Below are 21,427 nucleotides of genomic sequence, written 5' to 3'. Positions count from 1 at the left end.
CATCCTTTGTTTCTTTTTAAATGAAAGGTTACTTCATCAAGCTCAGTCTTTCTTGGAAATGACTGAATAATTTATTGGCAAATATTGTTCCCACATTTAGAAAAACATTTAAAAAAAACAATTTTCATGCATGATTTTCACTTATTGTTCACTGAACTCCAAAACCAGGCTACAAATCTTGGCCTGAATTCAGAAATGTATCTAAACAGATGTCTAAACTCAGGCAGAAAAGCATTCTTTCTGGCCAAAATCCAGAATGACAACTTCTCTGCAGTTCACATTCATACCTTCCTTTGGGGAAAAATGATAAAACACTGAAATTCAATATCCTAGAAAAAAAATTTCAAGGTCTTAATTGCAGCCAGAAGAAGAAAGTGACTGACTTTTGAAACACCCAGAAACTGAGCTTAGAGCAAGCAATTTCAAAGGGACTGTTTATTGAAAGGGTTTGAATCATGGAAAGGGAACAAGCAGCCTAAAACAGGTGCTAAAAGAGCTCCAGAGATCTGAAGCATCTCAGCAAGTGGCAACCACCCTGTTCACAGACAGAAAAAACCCCAGTAATCAGCAGCCTGGCAGACACAGACCAAAACGTTCGCGTCACAACCTCTAAGAAGAAGCTACTCTAAAGGTGAGAGTATCAGTTTTAAAACTGAACTTCAATCTGATCTTACAATAAATATAGTATTCCAAATTAAACCAGTCTAGTCCTGCAGATAAAAGTTGTGGACCTAATGAAAGAAATTTTTACTTAGAACCCTTCCCCACAAGTCTGAAAGAAAGTCAAACAAAATTAAAATATTTGAATCTCAGCTTTTTAGAGCTGGTACATGACCATTTTCATCTCTGTTAGGCAGAGCTGTAACTGAGGGTTATTTTTCACTACTAACTCCATCCGAAAAAACCCACACCTTACATGTGTGCCTTTCCTTCTCTCCCTAAAGCAAGCTCTTATCAAGACATCCAGTCTTTTCTCCATCCTTTTTCCGTAATTGTTTTGCTACACATTCCTCCTTTATCCACAGCAATTAATGGCTTTGAACACAATGGCTCCTCATTGCTACATCCATTTGAGTGCTAAATCTTCTCCAAAACACCTTCCTCCTCCTTATCTAGTGTTTTCTCTGTCTCTGTAGACAGTGATATTTCTTGTTAGCACGTCATGATTGATTATCTATCTTTTTTTAGGACTCCTCTAGTGGATAAAACACTTTTCCAGATATTAAGTGGATTGCATTTTAGCTCCATATCTGTGAGGTTAACTAAGGAAAAGCCTTTGTAAGGAAGATACCTCAGCTTGTAAAATTCCTAAAACTGAAAGTCATGGTTGCAATCCCCCTGTGATGTGGATCTTACTCATCAGAGAAAAATAATTTTTTATCTGCAGGCACTAATTCAGACCAAGCTGTTTGGTAAACACACAGCACAAATTCTGAAAATGCTTTCCCGACTACCCTCGACACAATCCATTTCTTGTGTAAACATATGTCAAGAGTTACTTCTGCCACCAGGACAGAAATCTAGTCTAGACACGTTCCAAAATATGTCAGGTCACCCTGTCAGCATGCTACTGGCTTGTGTGCTGCCTACATCTTTGTTTATGGAGACAAAAGCCATACACCACTGGCACTTTCAGAAACCCCTGACTTACATGTAAGCTGTGACATCAGAGCAAGAGTATGGGAAGAGAAAGATGTATAAATTCTTCAGGGTTAAGCTGTCTAAATTTTTTAATGTAATCAAAACAAGTGTGTTTCCTTGACATTTTTGGACTTATATTCATTTATTCTGCATAAAAAAGGCAGAATGTTTTACAAAGCACTTGAAAGAATCTTTAGTCATTTTTTGTTTAAGATGAGGAAAAAAAATTGGTTGGCCCAAAACCTTGTTTGAGAACTCTACATACAAAACGTAATTTTTCCTTCATCTTTTCAAACAAGACACAGCAGAAATAGTGACGTGATCTTAATCCGGGTGGAAAATGCTGTAGGCAGCTCTAAATTCCTCCTGTGACTACAGAGCATGCTTCAAAAAATCCGACCTGATAAATCTAAAAACAAAAGCAAACTTCTGAGTTCTGAAAGGTTAAAGGGCTTGTCACATACATATAAATTTCTAACATACAGTTCGTTAGAACATATTAATGACAGGAATATTTAGATTCTGGAGACTATCAAATGGACTATTAGAAAGGGAGGCATTCTCTAGCCAACAGGTTTTACAGCCTTTGCTACTGCCCATATGCTGCTTCACTGCAGCTAGCAACCCACTAGAGAAGATCAGATCATTGTTTGTATTGCAGGTTTAGTCTGAGGTAGCATCAAATGGGAGTCCTGCAAGAAACTCCATTCAATACTTTGCGCAAAGAAGCCACATTCGGGAAAGGTACCTGTGGAATCAAACCAGCAGTTAAAATGTAACTACTTTTCAATTCAGACTAAAAGAGGGCTTCTAACCCTACATTTAGCCCTTGACTAAGAAGAATGAAGAATTTCTCTCCTTTCTTACCATCTTTGCATCAATAAGCAGATCCCTTCCAGGACAGATGGATATCCTTCTAGGAGAACTCTGATTTTACACATATCTCTCACATACTGACGAAGAGACAGACAGCAGAAGAGTCTGCTAGATGGGAAAAGAGAAATGAGAAGTGTATGAGAATTAGGAAGAGGTACATGAGACACGCACAGAAGAGAAAAGTGCGAGGCATACATGGCGGAAAGTGTAAAGAAGGTTAAAAGCAGAGAAAGGGAACTACTGGCCACTTGAAAACATAGAGGAAGGCTTATTAAGGAAATCATTTAACTTAAGCAAGATCACAGAAGTTCTGGGTTAGGAAAAATTTAGTCCATTTTGACAGTGGGGAGAAACTAAGGCTGGTTAGTAAGAAAATATTGTATCTGTGACTCTACTTTTGCTGGGGACTTCAGAGCTTTATTGCTAAGCCTGCAAACTGTGCAGCTCTGTCCTGGATCTGCTGTTAGTTTTTGAGACCCTACCAGTTTGTGGGCCACAATGGTCTTTGGAGATGTAGACGGTGAAATATATTTACATGCTGAATATATATTGAGGGCTGCACTTTTGAAGTGACTTTCATCCAAGGTGACAGAAGACATAAAAGATAATCGCAATGGACTATTCACATTCAGTTTCATATACAGAGCATACTAGTTTAGAGAGAGAGGCTAAAGCAAAATGTACTTTAATGTCAATGTTGCAAAGATCCACCTCAGAGCAGAGAGACTTGCTCAGTTACTCCCAAGAAACACAGGAAAGTAAAAGAGATTTCTCTACTTCTGTCTTTCACAGCCAGCCTTAGTTGACTTGGTAAAGCATCTTTAGTTCTGTACATTTAATGATATATAAAAGTAAAGGAGACAGAAATATTTGTGTATGCCAAATATGTACAATAAATCCTATTACACTTTGTTATCAATCACACTTTACTTCCACATCAGTTCAACTGGGAAACATTACAGAAAATTCATAGATCCATTTTTCCTGCTTTGATTTAGAATGAATTTGAATGTATTGTTAATCAGTTTGGAAACTGAGGATGATGAGACTACAAAGTCATACCAAAGGATAGAAGTAAAAAGACATAATCCATAGATTGGGATTTTATAATTAATATGGTTTATTAGTAGACTATTTCTTACTAGAATGATTTTTTAATAAAGAATCCTGCAATCAAAACCAAGATGAAGCTGTATTTTTCCTGCTCAGCCCAAATGCAGTAGCCTGCATGTCTCCTTCAATCCTTAACAGAAATGTAAGTAAATCATGGCAGCATATGGGAAAGAAGGAATCCAGCAGGATCCCATTTTTTTTGAAAATATTTTTCACATGGACATACTGATAGCTATCTTTGAGTTAGAAAACCTCAAATGATTTAACCTTGCAGTGGAGTGAATGAACTGCACTCAGCTTATCTACCTCAAACTTCAATGCTGAGCTCAGCAGAGCTCTCTATCAGCTGACAGTTACCCAGAAAGTTATCCAGTATACAGCTGGACTCAGGTACCTTGCACTCAGGCTGGACTCAATAATTCCCCAGCAAAGCATTACAAGACATTTCAAGCCACACAAGCCCAGACGGGACCGCAAAACCTGTTTGTATTGTGATAATTTATTTGAGCTAGCATGCACTTCAACTGCTTAAGAAAGAAAGGTTTTAAATATGGGTGTGGGACTCAGGCAGTCTTATATTTGTCACAGACTGTGAATCTGTCCAGCAAAGCACTAAATCTGAGAGAGCCTTAGCAAAATTCCAGCATCCACCAGCTACAGAAGTGTCAAAGTAGTGACAGACTGTGGTTAGAACTGACTGCTCAGCCTAAACCAAAACAAGTTGTGTTTGGCACAAGGCTAAAACCATCATCATCTGAAATCCAGAGAAAATGAACAAAGATGACACCTTGTTTTCTAAAACCAGGAAATACATGAAATAGTAGAAAACAATCAGAGTTGCCAGATCATACAACACTGGAACGAAGTATTTTAAAATAATGTAATCTTACTTTAAACAAATCTGCATAAGTAGGTTTGCATATTCTCCTCAGGTGGCAGATCTCCCTGTCCAGAATAAACTGGGACATTTTAATGATCTTGCTGTCATTTTGCTTTTAATGGAAACTTGTCTTAAAGGCTTCCTGATAGACAGAATGTCTCTATTTCAATAGGGAATGAAATACCATCTCTAAGTATCACTAGATCTATTATTCCTAGTCTAATAAAACCTATTGCGCATGGCTCAGAAAATACAAAAAGGTGTTCCCCTGAGGTTAATCAATTACTTTGACCAAATCTAAGAAATTAGCTCAAGTTTAATAATAATATCTACAATCTATGAAGGTAAATTCTCTGATTTCTTTACACTAAAAACCTATGGCCCTTTTTATACACAGATATTCAATCCTTTCTTCAAGCAGAATCATATGCTATTTTTTTAATAGCTTAGTGGAAAAATGAGAAAAGATGTAATTGTCTGCAGACTGTGAGTATTTTAACTGTTAACGTCTCATTCAACTCTGAGCCTAGAGTAGATTACTTAGTAAGGTTACCATGTCTATCTTTGATTAGACTAATAAATCCCTGTGAACAAAATTACTGAATGTATTGTACTGATTATTATTTGATAGTGTCTGGCCAATTTTTAACTTAAAAAATTTTTGTTGCAAGTCTCTGAGAAACTGGAGTTTATGTAAAGAGGTGAACTATTATGGTGGTCAAAGTGATGTGTTAACTGAAGTGACATGATGAGAGATGTGAGTCTAGATTTTGTTTTCAGTAATAGAGTATACAGACACACTCAAAATCTTCACTTTTTTAATTTTGGGTTTGGTTGGGGTTTTTTTTAGTTTAAAAAAGACCTGGGTACTATGAGTTTCAAAACTTGCAATCATGTTTTTAGGGTGATGGTATAACACATGAATAAATACACTAAATGTCAGAATGAATAACAACATCAAAAGAATCACAGACTTCTCACAGAGTTTCATGTCAAAATTCTCACTGATGACAACTTCAGATTTTTGGCTGACCTCTCCAGCATTAAACAACTGCAGAAATACACCTACAAGGATGTAATTCTAAATGTGACTGCATTTCCAAAAGCTTAAAAATACAAAAAGAAAAGACAGCACATAGAAGTCTGACTAAGTGCTGTCATCAATATAGTATTTCACAAAAGCTTTCTGAAAATGTTACTTTTTAATAGCATCACGTGAAAAGAGCAGTGCAATATGGCTTATAAATTCCTGGAAGAGCTGTTGCCACAGGTTAATAATAAACGACAGCATATGCAGTAGAAAGAGAGAGAGTCACAGAGGAATGCTTGCTAACTCCAGTTTTAGCCACCATTAAAGCTAATGATCTGTAGGCAGTGCATGCATCATGGTAAACTAGACCCATCAAATACAAAGTACAGGACCTACTGAGGTAAGTTATCTTCTATCTGCCGTATTACACAGGCATAGCCATGTTAAATTAAACTGATGGTTTTATTAGCACTAAGCTGTATTGAGTCTGGTTTTAAGATAGGTCTCTCATTTCAGCTCTCTCATTTCAGAGAGGGGTTCTTAATATAGTGCTTGCAGAAAGATGCAAGATGCTCAGGTTAAAGTCCAAGACTTCCTATCACTTTAATAAACTCTGAAGAATCCCTCTCCTGAAAACCCTCTGAAAATTATGCATATGAAGGAGAAATTAAATAAGCTCCTAAATACAACACATAAGCATGGACTTGCAGGCCACGTGGGGAATCTGCTGGTCATGTAGATGACACAGAGATTAGGATATAAGAACATACCAAAGCACAAGTCCCACTCACACAAGATGAGGATGTGCATGGCAATGCTACCTTTAAACAGCAGTTGAAGGTCAGCATGATTTGTTGCTAAACACAGAGGTTATTCCATCATAACAGGGATTTCTATTCCTCTGACTGCTCTGCAGCTTGAAATATTGCCAGGGACCTCAGCAGTCCCTGGAATGAAAGGGATGAGAATCTGGGCAGAGTTCAGAGAACACAAACATGGAAAGATCTTTATTAGGAAATATAAAAATAACTAAGAATGTTGCACAGTGTATTCAAATAATTTGCAGAGGTGTGACAACCTTAAAAATACTGGGAGCTGTCAAGTGAAAGAGGGAAAGCATTTTAAGCGTGGTACAAAGAGGCACACACAGAGCAAAACAATGAAAATCCATTCAGAAGACCATCTGCTGCATCTGGGCAGCAAATACACAAATATAAACTGCCACACTGGGGCTACTAGACCAGGAGTGCTATTGTGCCCAAGCAGCACAACACCCACACGTATTGATAGAAACCTACCTTTATTCATGCTTGAGAAAGGGGAAAGCTGGATAGCCCCATGGCTCATCCCAAGCACTAGCACAACAGAGGCAGTGGAACTTCATGTTTGCCTTGTGCTGCTTTAGAAATACGTGCCTGCTCTGAGTACAGCTGCAGCAAGTTGAATGGTTACACTCTGCAGCTCACTGCAGACAGCTCACCACTGCCTTCCTGTAAGATGTGACTGATCATCACTGCATTTATTGGAACAACTGCTGCTTCTTAGGTCAGGTCAGTTAGAAATAAAAATAATCCCACTATTAGAAGTGCTGGAGTTCTTCTGGATCATTTTGATTGAACTATGCTAGGAAGAGACCTTAAGATCAGCTAAATTGAGCAGCTGAGGGAGTGGAAGGGGGTCCTGGGGGCAACCAGATCTGCAGTGCTCAGCTGCAACTAGAACAGGATGTGTAACCACACTGCTGTCCCCTGCTTTATGTCACAGAGGATGTTTTTGCTGGAGGCAAGCAATTCTTTCTTCGATCCCATGCAAGCCTTTTCGCTTGAGAAAGCATCACAGTTTCCAGTAATTGTGGTGGCCAGTCCACTGCCCACAGAGCTAGGACCACAAACTATCCAACACCTCAATTACTAGCAGCAAATATGGAGTGCTCCTTGTTGTTACTAGTCTGCACAGGATTTTAAAAAACTCTAAAACAAACCCAAACAATCAGCCTCAAATAAGAAACTCTACCATGTTTATGACACCCTCCCACGTCTAGTATTTTACCTTAACTGAATTTGACATGAGGAAAACAAAAACAACCTCCCTGACCCCACCATGTTCTCCAAGACTTATTTTTCTGGAGATTTACTTGGCACAGAGCTCAAAATGAGGTGTTGAACAGAATCTCTAAATGAGGATGTCTGTCATGGACAAGCATCTCTGAAACTGTCAGTACAACCCCAACCCTGACCAGAGTGACCAGAGTGACTTCCACTACAGCTATAGGCTTTGAGAGCTGTGACCTTTCAGTGATCCAGCTTTGCCCCTAATGCACTGCAACACACTCACAACACACTATGCTCTGCTAGGAGGATAAATGAGTTTAATGAGTAGTTCCATTTTGGGAGACTGCCCCTGCCAGTACATTCTGGGTTGTGTGGTTCATTTCTTAAAGTAAAATATTCCCTAGGAAATAAAAAAAAAATAAAATAAAAAAAAAGACAATTCTTGGCTGCAGGATGGATACAGAAAGGTAGTTTTCCTAAATAATAAATTAGGTCAGTCTTAAAATAAGTCATCCCTTTCTGCCTGGATAAATATTTACTCCTCCCAAACTAATATTAGGCTTCTGTGTCTCCCAAAAAACTTCACTCTTTTCTGGTTTTCATTAGGAGCTCTGGAGTCAGCCACAACAGAAATTAACTAGATGGCTTCAGGGGATGAAAAAAAAAGAACACCAAAATAACAAAAAACCCCACTTGGGCATCTAGTTTTCAAACCAGCCACTGTTCATTCAGCACACAGATAAGTTATTTCCCCAACAAAAATGAAAAATGGATCAAATTAAACCCAAGATTCTCCAAATGGAATTTAAACACTGGAAAGCTGAAGTTTGCATTTTCAAAAACAGCTGATAATTTACTAGAAATTGAATATTAGAGAGGCCCTATCCTTCCAAAGTCCAGTGCTCCAAAAGCTGTTGTGTCAAAGACAGGTAGAGAAGCAATATTTTGAGGGTAGAAGGCCCTGCTGTATATACACAGGGCTCAGGGGATAGGGGGAGAAAGGCAGTCAGCAAAAAACTAGCATTAGAGAGTCCAGAGAAGAGGCATGAAATTACTAGAGAAGAAAAACAGTGATTATCTTAGAAGGAAAAATTCAAGAAAAGGCTATTTCAGAGTATGCTGTGAGCCTTAAAGATGCCTGATGGCAGATAAATTGTCATTTTCACAAGTTGGATGCTTTTCTGGTTTACAACAATTTTTGTTTCAAATTGCTGTTCCCTAATGATTTTAGTTCCTCACAGAATCAGAAAATGATTTGGGTTGGAAGGCACCTTAAAGATCATCTAGTTCCAAGCCCCCTGCCATGGGCAGGGGTGCCATTCATTAAATCAGGTTGCTCAGGGCCCCATCCAACTCGTACTTGAATGAACCTGGCCTTCAACCAGAAGGAAGAACAACTTCAAGATTTTTAGCGATCATTTTGTGTTCATTAGAAAGCTTCTAGTTTCATTTTGACCTTTTAAAATGATCTAAAAGTAAACCAAAGAAACATTTATTTTCCACTAACTATGTTTTTCTTGGGGAACAAAGGGAAGCCAAGGGAGTTGCTCGATTACTCCCATCAGAGCAAACTTGAGAGGAAGAGAATGGGTGTTTAACCAAGAGGGGCTAAATCCTTGGAGAAGATCAAGTAAGCATAGAGTGTCCATGAAAAAACTAAGGCTGGAAAGATTCTGAGACTGGGGAATGGTACAGGAGGCCCCCTCCTCCTAGCAGTGGGTGCACAGGCACTTCAAGGCAGAGTGTGTTGCACTCATGAAGAAGGTTATTTGACAGATAGCATGGACAGGGTGTCATGAGCCGCATGACATGACATGTTCATCTCAGCCCCACAGTAACAGTTTCTGAAAATGAAGACCCTGACATAATAGTGAACCTCAGACAGCCCTGGGCTTCTACTGGCAGGCAAGTTCTCGTCCTTACTGAGCTCAGTAATGCATTGACACCTAAGTCTTTCCAGTACCTTATTTTCCAATATGCTGGGCACCAGCAGTTTTAAAATGCTCAGCTAAAAGAATACACAGGAGCTTATCACCAGGCATTGCTGCAATTCACAACTCCTCCCTCTACAGAACAAAGCCTAACAAAAACCTGAGGAATGTAAATTTGATCACTTACCCTTGAAGTTTAGGCCAAACAAGAGAATTTACTAATCTCTATATATTCTTCCCTAAAACTGGGACCTATAGGGGCAAATAGGCCTGGTATCAGAAAGCCTTACATACAAGAAAAGCCAAGCTAGAGCAACCTAAGACAGGTTAAGCTCTCAGTGGCTTTTATGAAAACAGTTCTGAATATAAGTTTTGTTGTTCTGGAACAAGTACAAAGCTGTACTTGTTTATCCTTTCTGCTATAGAGTGTGTGCATAGTTGAAGCAGAACAATCAGCTTGAGGAAACATTCCTAAAAAAAAAAAAAAAAAAAAGGTCTAATTTTTTATTATTCAAAAGAGGGGAGAAAAACAAACATGTAATTTCAGTATACGCCCAAGAGCTTTTTTTCCAAAAACATTTGTATTTGTTATTAGATCAGTAAGTATGCTTTGCTGGCCACATCAAAGCTCTTTAATTTATCTGTGATCAATCAGGGGTAAGCTTGTAAGAGAATTTTTTCTTTTCTATCAACTAAGAAGAGTAAGCAGGAAAAAAATATCCTAGACATCAAACTAATCAAATTATACATGTTCTTGGTCTCTAGCAGCTCCTTAAAAGTGATTTTGAAGAACAAAGTGGTCTGCTTTAAACTTACTTACAATTAGAAATATTTGCGATTTATTTTCCTTTCAGGAAATTCCAGTGCTTTATTCCAAACTCACTGATGTCACTGAGGTTTTTAACAGTGATTTCTGTGTGCTTTGGACCAGATCTCTGCTGCATTCAGACTTCTGTCAAGCAAAAGTCTCTGAACTAACCCCTATGCTCTTATCCTAGGATGGGTGGGAATGTGCTCAGAATATCGTGCACAATGTCTGACACTGCAAGTTTTCCCCTACCATTAATAGATGACTGGCTATTAGCAAAATATACTAGTGAAAAACAGAACATGTGCAAAGTAATGTGTAATCTGTGGTCTTCAAACATGACAAATAGAATAATTTAACTGTTTGCATTACTTCTGATGCTTACAATTTTACAATGCAAAAAGAGGAAACTAATCCTGCATCCATTAGGAATACTGAGACTTGTGCTATTCAGTCCAAGCAGGACAAGCCTCTAGATTTTTTTGGTACTATTCATAACTTGGGTTGTCAAGAATAGATTAACAGTTAAATGAAGAACTTTGCAATCTCAACAGATAATATGCAGCTATGTAGGAGGAAAATCTAACCACACCTTGACCTTGTGCATAATGAGGATAATGCCAAGTTTCTGTCCCACAGGACAATTCAATTAATTAATTAAGGACAAGAATTTACTTGATCAAAACTTCTTAAGAACTGCTCAGCACAAGACTTTCTGAGGGAGGTGATGAGGCAAGGGAAGAACAAGGTACATTGGTTCTAAACAATGTTCAGACAGAAAACAATGTGCAAGTTTTTCATTGCACCATTAGGATGATCTCAAAAGGATTTGCATTCACTTGTAATCTTTAAGACAAAATTTTCTGCATCAAACAGCAAATGATGCAGAAATCTTTTTCAAAAGTTGAATCCTGTGTCTTGAAGCCAACACAATTATCAGACAACAAGTATCTTGCTATCACTAACTGTAATCTGTTTTCCATGGTGCACTGCCTTTATATTCTTTTGGCTTTGATCAAAGCATAGGTTTTTGTACCTGGCGTGAACATCAATGCTAGCAACATGCTATGCTTCAGCACGGAGGTCTTGAAACTGCATGTAAATGACTATTTCTAGTAAGAGATCAGAAATAGGAAACTGCTAATTCATAGGAGAATGTCCTTCAAAATTCAGATTCCTTACACCATTTTCCCTCTTCATTAGGAAAGCAGTAGTGAAATTAGGCATTTGTTGATTGTGATTTTTAGAATTACTGGGATGCCTCTGCAATGTGAAAGGTTAAAGCAGCTTTCTTTCAAAACACCTGCTGTGTTATTACTGGAAATAGTGCTTTTCTACAGCAATTCACACTCTAATCACTTCCCATCCGAGGAATCTCTGACTACCAATATTACTCCTCAAAAATTGTAATGAGATTGAAGCACAGTGTGAAAACAAAACTTCTACAGATAGTTGGAACACTTCCATTTTCTGTTTATTTGTTTGTTTGGCAATTTTTTTTTCTCCCAGGAGAGAACAACTAAGTACTCTCTGGAGTAAAGAGGCTTAACTCATCACCCTTACCTGCTGAGTAAAGATGTCTCCATTTGAGGCATGCTACACAGCCCTCCTTAAAGAAAATGTGCAAGTCAGCTTAGGTTGCACTTATAGAATAAACTTACAGCTTCTCAACCCGAAGAAACACCAAAATCCTCTTTTGTTCAACACTGCCCTATCAGGAAATAAACAATGGCATGACAGCAGAAGATGTGATAACAGAATGATTTGGTACAGGGTTTTGTTTTTTTTTTTTCCAGTAGAATGCCCTAAATTAGATTCTATCCACTTGTTATATTTTCAGTGTTCCAAAATTGCGCAAAAGGGTGCTGGGGCAGCAACTTAGCTGAGATAAATCAAAATAGCTGAACTGGATAGGATCAAATAAGGCGACTGTATCATAGTCTTTGCAGTGCTCAGCCCCCACACTGGAAGCAGTTGCAGTCCCAAACACAACACAGCACGAAATTTGCCCTCTTACTTGGCATAAGCGATAGCAGAGGTTTTTGTGATTTCTCTTATTTTTTATGCACAAGCATTTTTCTCGTGAAGTACAAATCCAGCACTTTAAGTCTACTGATAATAAGCTTGTTTTTGTTTTTCACGGAACCTATGCGTAATGCCTCCCGCATCTCCTGGGATTTGTGTAGATGCAGGTGGAAAATTACTGCTAGGTGCATTTCAGGAGATGTCCAAGAGCTCACAGGCCAACTGTCAGAGCTGGGAAAAGGAAATAGACTCTAACTCTGCTGAGTCCCAGCATTCGAGTACTTCTACACCTGCACTGCTACAGTCCAAAGCCCTTCTCTAGGCATGGTAGGACTCAGATATGCTCACAGCTTTTGAAAGCCTGTGTTTCTTCCGTGAGAATGGTGGCAGAGCTACACAGGCAGAAAGGCTCCATCCACTAGTAAAATGAGGTTGACATTGGAGGGCTCTCTTGGCCCCAGGCTGATGCAGGCTGGGTGTGGACTTGCTGCTTGGTTTGCTAGCTTCAATCACACTTGATGGGAAAAGTAAGGTGTCTCCAGTGAAAAATAAAGCATGACAACTGCCAGAAAAATGGTAGGTGCAGTAACAAAAAACAGCAGTTTTGAAAAAAATTGACTTATAATGGAGCAGTACAAGGATTTAGTACTAAAAAGCACCTGATACTTGCAGCTACTTGAGAAGACCTGCACATCCCAGCCTGTATAAATGAATAGGACACCACTAATTAGGCCTAAAACTTGCTAGTATTTAGGTTAAAACTGGTAACAAAGTTTGATATTTACAACAAACATCCCATGGGTCTGTTAGTATGATTCAATATTCTCATCATCAGTATAAAGCCTGTCCTATATAAAGACACCCACATCTACCCTGCTGGTGACATAAAGTTTTCATTCCACCTTATGCAAATTGTCCAGATGTGAAGGAGCTCATCTGCCCTACTTGCTTGTCTCCATAGCAGGAGGGGGAGGGCACCTTTGGTGGGTGATTCTTCTTAGCAGAAGATGCACAGGACCAGCAGCTTTCTGGAGATGCTGATCTTTTTGCTCAGAATAGTGTGTGGGGACTATGAGTTTAGTAGGACGGGATTCTTAATATCCAAATAGCTTAAGACTTGGAAGAAAAATCTCATGTTGATCTAGATGCTTTCAGAGAACAACAAGAAATTTCAACTGTATAAACAACCTCTCTCTAGTCAGCCATGGGCAGGGATGTCTTCAACTGAACTAGGTTGCTCAAAGCCCAATCTGACCTGGCCTTGAATACTTCCAGGGATAGGGCAACCACAGCTTCTCTGGGCAACCTGTTCCACTGCCTCACCATCCTTAAAGAACCTCTTCCTAAAATCCAATCTAATCTTTGGGTTTAAAACTGTTGCATAATCCAACCCTAGGGAAGGTAAGTGAACACTGAATTTGGTATAACATTTCCCTCACTTACCAGCATCTTCTTCAAACAAGTCTTCCAAAACCACACCCCCTTGTTTTCAGTCTCATGACATAAGTGATCCTCATGCCCAAGTGTTTGCAGACCTCCTCGCTACCTAGAGTTAAAACCTGTAAGACTACTGCATGAGAAAAGTTTCTCAGCTCCTGAAATATTTTCAGAATAAACTTTCTAGAGATAGTTTCAGTATTACCCTTTTTGCTTTGAAGTCTTTTTTTATTTGACCTTTGGAACAAATATTTCACGGGATTATTTGTAGCTAAGGAACATGATGGAGAACTTGAAATATTCTCTCTGCCTATAATTTGTTACTGTACATACATTTTTATTCTGAATTGCACCTCTACTTCCAAAGCGTTCCATCTCAACCAGCTGGCAACTTATTGTGCAGTAACATTTCTTCAGTGAAGAGGCATTTCTGAAGTAGTTATTTCTGCACATGGCACCTCCAAATGTTTTGCTTTGTCTTAACTAAATGCCCACTTTTAATTCTGGGGTGCCTGACAATGCCCTTTTAAATTTTTTATTTCAGTTTCCCTAAGGATTGTGGGAGAAGTACAGTAATGATAATCCATTTACCACAGTAGTGTTGGGACTCATCTGGCCCTTACAGATGGTAGATATAGATTTCTTTTAACTGAAACTGTAATTTTCCCATAATCTATTTGCTACTTCATTTGAAAAGATTGTAAAATTAGATCATTAATAACACAAAAATCCAAGAAAAAAAAATTAGACATTTTCACGTAAGATAGCTGATTTGAATATTGCTGAAATGAGAAAATCAAAACACTTAACTCCCATTCAGCTTTGAGGGGAATCAAATCACAACAAAGACCTCTTTTAAAAGTCCTGGCTCAAATGGCAAAAACTATGAAAAAAACCAAAATTTTGCCATTTTGAGGACTGTGACTTTGACACACAGAAAAGGTCATGCAACTTGCCTTTTGAAGACCTGGTGACTCCCTGTAAGTGTCTTTAAGATTCAACACTGTCCTCTTTCCCAAAACTACTGCCAAATCCTTTCAGCACTTCAGCAAGACACTAGACCAAACAAGAAAAGGAAAAAAGGGGCAGGAGGGAACACATCTCTTGCACAAATGGGTTACTTAACAGGAAGAAAACAGTAAGCACATCTTCACTCACTGATGCCCTTGAGGCTCTGACTTGGGGGGATGATACTTGCCTTGGGACTGCTGATTTTCGCATACAGGTGACACTCCCACCTTGCTGCAAGGAGAGTTCATGTGCTTGTGAGGTGAAATTAGTTTGTCATGATATAGTAAAGTGTCCATCAAAAAAGAAATCAAGGGTTGGATGTGAATCAAAACCCCAGAGCCCAAGTTTACTTCTATGGCTCCTTTCAAGACCCAGTTAGAAAGCACTAAGAATTAATTTTACTGATATATATTAGAGGCTGGAACCACATTTGTCTTTTCCTTATTTTTCAGCTTAACATCATTCTTAAGTGCCCTTGTAATAATCAAATTTTGCTTATTTTTCTTCAACTTCCACAGCTGATCTCTACAGTACTAACTAAAAAGCCACTGGTTTTTTGATCTTGCAGACACAATGTTTTCTCCACAGCAGCTGGGAAGAAGTCTTCTGTTTGTGAAAACATGCAAGCAGAAAATAAACGCAAGAATTCTGATGCAAAAAATAACTTGTTTTGTCAAGTTCAAGTATTTTGTGCGTGTGTATCTGCAAGGTGTTGGTAGCAAAGCTAATTTCTATTTCATCCTAAATACTGTAGAAGAATAACCAAAACAAAATACAAAACCCCTCAAATACCAGTACTTGCCAAGTGGAGGAAAAACAAAACAAAACAAATCTGCTAGTAGCAAAAAATATTTACTTCTCAGCATCTAAAATTGTCATGGGCATTAGAAAGCATTTAGGAAAATGCCTTTTAAAAAACCACTCTAGTGTTATTTTAATAACTTGAAACAGGAGACAGAGTCAGTGCTACTGTTGCACGAAGCTTAGCTCTATTCTTCCTTCTCCTAGCAGGTTGAATTAAGGACTGCCTGTACCACCCTTGCAGACTGATTTCTTTGTTAACCATCAGCCCTCTCTGTGCCAAGAGAGTTCAAAACACAAGTTCAGAAGTGCCCCTCTTGGAAATGTAAAACCAGGACCAAAAGTCTGAGCTGGCCAAAGAATAATCCCAGGACATGACAAAAATACTGGATTTCCAATTTCTTGGCTATTGTGTGTTCCCTAATTTCAGTACCATGAAAACGCTGGTTATTTCAGCACAGGACTCTGAAGGCCTGCAGAAAAAGACCTACCTCTGCTATTTTATCATGGCTCCCCAAAAGTGGCTGTTTGCTGTCTATTGCTCAGAGATTTCTTGATACAGCACAGCTCTGCAAAAAGACAGCTGTCCCAGCATACAAACTGCTAACTTGCTATGTGTGAAGCCACAGCTTCTCTTGACAAGACAGCAAAACTGTCACCCTGGCCATTTTCTCTTGTACCTACCCTGTTGTAAAGAACCTGACTCATGTTTACAAAACACCCTCTGCTTCCTTGCAAAGAAACAGCTATGACTCTGTTTATATCCATTTAAAGACTTATTAAACTCGCAATCATGTTTTTAATACTTTCTCAGTCCAAGGACTGTTGATTTCATGGTGCCATATACAGCTGTAAACATTGTAATCTCAGTATTTCTTCTTGATTGGAGTATGTAAACCAGACTCGGAGAGTCTTCTGAGATGCAAAATAATCTTCAAACTCAAGTTGGAGACTTTTGAACCAAGTGCTGTACAGCGAGTTTTCCTCTCCAAGCAGTGTGACTGTGCCAAGGCGTGACGTGGCTCACGCAGGATGTCAATGCTCACCGAGCAGCTCAGAGATGCTCATCAGAGGTATTCTGTGCAGGGTTGTGCCCACACCAGCACAGCAGCCTGCTGCAGCACCCATACACACCCTGCAGTGGAATGAAGCTGCCTCTGAGTTCCCCACACAAATGACCAGGGACTGCCCTTACAACAGAGGCAGATGCACACGTCAAGTGTGAAAGCCAGTGATGTTTAAGGCATGGGAGGTGATCCTGTAAATCATAAGGAAGGTCTGACTTGCAAAAAGTGTTTCATTTCTGAAAGCCAGGTGAAAACTCATGGCTCAAATAGAGTTCTCCGGCAGGCTTCTTGCAGGGTAAACTTACTCTGGAACATGAACTGCCTACGCTGCTGTAACACACACAGGCTTTTTTGAAGCTTTGTAAAATTCCTAAGAATGTTCTGCTCCCTTCCTAAGAATTCAATAGCAGCTTTTTCACTTAAGTTCTCAGTAAAAATGAATTCAGATGGCAGAAATATGATACAAGGATAACAACTTGCAGTAGCACTTGCTTACATCTGCTTCCCTTGAATATCTTAAGCTTAAATCCAGCTTGTTTCTTTTGCTTCACAACCCTTAATCATCAGTCTCCTGATAATTTGATATGTGCTGATGTGGAAAATCACACTCACCTGTATGTGTCTTTAAAAAAAAGGAGTGTTTGACAGGATTTTATTTCATAAAATTTACTTTCTGATCCGAAGTTATTAAGGAAACCGTGCTGCATTAACTGCCAGAGTCATGGTTTACTATCCCCATTTGGTCACAGTTAAACTGAAATAACCCCCCCAAATTAAGCACAGTCATGTAATTTGTATATGCATTTACTGAACATTTTTTTCTTACTGGGTTTTATCAGTTTAAGGACAATAAATTAGAGGAGGGTGCAAGGTTGCCCCCACCAGCTGTGCCCCATCCACACAAAGAAATGGTCAGTCATGTGAACTTGGCCATGTTTGAGCTGACAAACCTTGCTAAGAGACAGGACAGCAGTAATGACCCAAACTGCTTCCAGAGCACAAGCACCTCTGCATGGGGCTCTGAGGGTCTTGAGATACGCCAGCTGGGACAGCTGTGATTCATGCTGAATGCGTGCTGCATAAACACACCTCTCACAGCTGAGAGTTTTAAGAACTGGCATTCATGTAACCAACTGCATAGGAAGTGACACTTAAAAAAACTAAACAAACCCCTTTTTCTGGGTTTTGCCTCTTATTTGAGTTAGACTTGGGCAAAGAGATGCAAAGACTAAGCTTTCTAAATACCTGGTGTATATTGCATACCACCTTAGAGCTCCCATTAACCATGTACAGGTTTGTAGCACAGTAATAAAAGTTACCGAAAACACTGACTGGGAACCTCTCCTTCACAGACTGTATTTTCTTGTTGTCTGTGCTCCCAGGGGAACGAGATGCTGTGGAATCTAATTGGAACTCATGAGTTATAAGAACAGGTCAGAAAGAAGTTAGACATCAGTGAGGACACATCTCAAAGATGCCTTGGGCATCTGGGATGTATGTTCAGTAACTGGAAAAATAAGAACTGTGCTCCCAAATGCTCAGCAATCAGATTTGCATCAAATTTGAATACTGCTCGACCAGTGGGGATGATGCATCACAGATCTTTACCACTTCTGTGTCTACATTTGGTTGTCTTTCAATACTTCCTACCAGTGGTAAAGAATATGCCTTGCAGTTTTCTTGCTTAAAATTTTTTGGTAGGGTGCAGCACCGTCAACTCAGGCATGCTTTCTGCAAATGCAAACAGTGGTTAAAAAACAAAACAAACCACCCAAACTTGAAAACTTTTCTAGAAGTTGTCAGATAGGACAGCTGAAGGGAATGTTATTATGACTAAGAGGTTGGATTCCATGCACAAAACAGCTATTTCTAGTGATAAAGCATAAAGGTTAAACAACTGAGGACAAGACTGCCAGATATAAAATGGAAAGTTTCCAATTTAGGAGCAGAGGAAGAACATGAATTAATATGGAAGGACCAAATTAGCATTATAAAAATCCTCCGAGCCAAACCAAATGCCATTGAAAATAAACTCAGGAACTCTCCCCCTTTTCTGCTCCCTGCATTCCAAAGAGGACTGAATTTAGAATAACCATAGGGAATTTAAGAGAAATCTTACACTTAAATGCAGAGCAAAGGCTTTAAAAGTTAGAGACTGTCTGTGCTTCAAAAACACTATAAATCAGGCTAGATTATTTTTCAGTACTGCTGTTTAAAAGGAGGTAAGTATTTAGGACATAAGGTTTCTCATTAGTTTTATCTTTAGTAAAATTGGTAAATATCAGACTGATTCTTGAACAGTTTTGAAACTGGGGTATTAAATGAGAATTTCTACCTTTTTATTAACTGGAAGAAAAAACAAATACAAACACACAAAACCAACAAAATAAAAACCACATAAAGAACCAAACACTTTGTAAATACAAAAAAAAAAAAATCCACTAGCTTTGTTAGCTCTTCATGCAGAGATACACTGTCAGTCTGGGGGTCCTATACTGCAATACTCTTTGCAGATGGCTCTTACTGGTCTCACACATTTTTGTGGCATGAGCTGGCAGATATGAGTACACTGTGGTATTCCTCAAACTGAAGATACATCATGGATTGTTCAGGCCCTGAAAGACTATTTACAGACTTTAAACTGGACTCTTGGAACATGGGTGCAGCAGATTAAACATCAGCGCTACTAGACTGATTGGTTGGCTCGGCTCTGATATACCTTTACTGTTGAGCCTGAATTTAAGAAAGCTCCCACAGGATCTGACAGTAAGAAGAGCTTCCACACACAGCCAGGATCCACAAAAAGCAGACATGCAGGGAACTACACTGAAAATAAATGAGAGATATATGTAAGAAAAACCTGTTAGGATTCAGTACATTTAGGCCTAAAAGGATCAGGAAGAGCAGAGTGTCAAATGCTGCAATTAGATGAACAGATTTCAAGATTCTGAAGATAGCCAACAGTGGCATGATGTCTTATGATGCTGCACCTCTTATACGGTTATATGGAATATCTGCAAGACCCTGTGCCCCCATATGGATGGACACTAAAATTCCAGCCTAGAAATTGGTAACCACAGGTAAATCAGCAGTATTGAAAATCAGCAGAATAATTTTGCCATTGATCCCTCTGATTCAATCCCTGGTCACCTAGCAGTATCACCTGCAAGTCTGAACATCTGAACCTACTGGGCAAAACCCAGAAGCCCGATCTGATATTTAGGAGACACCTGACAGTGAAGCTCCACTTTCATTCCTGTAACATCCATGATTATGTCTAACACACAACTGCTCTCTGCATTTCAGACACACAGCTCGCAAAGCGGTTTCAGTTGACCTAAAATTTAGGTTCATCCAGGCAAATAGAAGAAAGAACGAGGAACCTCTTACCTTATGTTTCAACACCCATCTCCAAAAGCTGCAAAAGAACAAATGAGATCCTCAAAATATCAAGATTCCCTACATTATGTGGACAGTCTGGAAAACTCCACAGAAATGCAAATGTAATCAGTCATTCAGAGAAGAAAATTATTAGTTGGAAACAATTAACCTCTTGTTTCTCAACACTGCAACAGATGATAAGAATACATTTCACGACTATGAGCAATAAGTTAATGGCTATTGCTGAAGGCAGAATGTGGCAGAAGATTAAACAGTGGGTACTAGGTTATCCCCTTCACCTGAGAGGTGAGTGTACTCATATCTGTGACTCTCAAATAATAGTTTTTAAATAAAGCATTAAGTATATTGAGCAGAATAAGCTACTTACTCAAGTCAAAAAATCATATGGAGTGCAAACTGACAGGAAGTAAAATTTATGCCCTTTAAGTTAACTAATGGGATTCATGTCATCTGAACTTAGCTGTTTAAGTAACCATCTGGTTCAGCTTCACCTGTATCATCACTGGAGAGAGGTAAGGACCTCTTGATTCAAACTTACCTAAGGCAGGTGTCTCAAATAAGCTGGAAAGATTTCCCCTTCCTCCCCCAAACCATTCAATGCTCTCCACTGATTTTGGCATGAGTGTAGATAATTGGTCAGACTGGACATGTACCTTTTAGCTAAAAGACATGTGAAATAAATCTCACCTCATGTTCCAGAAAGAATATTACAAATTTCATTAGGAAAGACCCTTGTCAGGTCAGAGAGAACCTAATTAGCACTGAAGAGGTCTTCCTGCAAGGGAGCTGCAATCATTGGCTCGCAGCTGTTCACAGGGAAAGCAACTAATGGCACTTGCAAAAGAGTCAAGACCCAGATCAGTGGCTATGTCGGGAGATAGGTACCCCAGTCTGTGCTTCTCTGATAAAACTGGAACCTAGGACAGTGAAGGAAGGATGATCTACACGCTCTCAAACATGTGGATAAAGGCAGTATATGTCTTTATTCTGGTAAATGGTACAAGATCAAGCTTTAGCTTCACAGCTCTGCAGTTATACAGCAGAGGGAAGTACAGCAAGGAGAAGCTGACAATGAGAACATGGGAATCCTAAAAAGGGAGAAAAAGAAAATACAAGAATCATCCAAACCTCCAAATGCAAGTGTAGGCCCATGCAAAAATAATGCACTATAACTGTGTGATCAAACTTAGGTGGATTATACTTGATTTCTTATAATCTACTTTCACCCAAAACAGATTACATCTTTCTAACATAATTAATCAACTTTCTGCATCTCTAATCTACCTGCTAAAATTTCAAAATTTGTTCACTGGCAAATTTTCTGAGGCATCTTATTCCATGTCTAGATATTGAG

General features: G+C 39.0%; 1 protein-coding gene and 1 long non-coding RNA gene across 2 annotated transcripts in view; both read right to left on the bottom strand.

Moving 5' to 3' along the window:
- Positions 1 to 21,427, bottom strand: part of ATP10A (ATPase phospholipid transporting 10A (putative)) — a 110,338-nt gene that overhangs the window by 80,387 nt on the left and 8,524 nt on the right. The window lies entirely within an intron of this gene.
- On the bottom strand, positions 1,656 to 20,505 carry LOC136285413 (uncharacterized). The gene is made up of 4 exons (XR_010719452.1): positions 20,441 to 20,505; positions 20,062 to 20,089; positions 2,509 to 2,622; positions 1,656 to 2,389 (listed from the first exon to the last, which is right to left on the bottom strand). It is a non-coding gene; the product is annotated as an uncharacterized lncRNA (long non-coding RNA).

The sequence above is a fragment of the Chamaea fasciata genome, unplaced genomic scaffold (assembly GCF_029207755.1).
Source record: "Chamaea fasciata isolate MVZ Bird 193981 ecotype frontalis unplaced genomic scaffold, bChaFas1.0.hap1 SCAF_2, whole genome shotgun sequence".
NCBI classification, from domain to species: Eukaryota; Metazoa; Chordata; class Aves; order Passeriformes; family Sylviidae; genus Chamaea; species Chamaea fasciata.
Note: the sequence above shows the minus strand (reverse complement) of the source record. Positions and strands in the feature narration are given on the sequence as shown.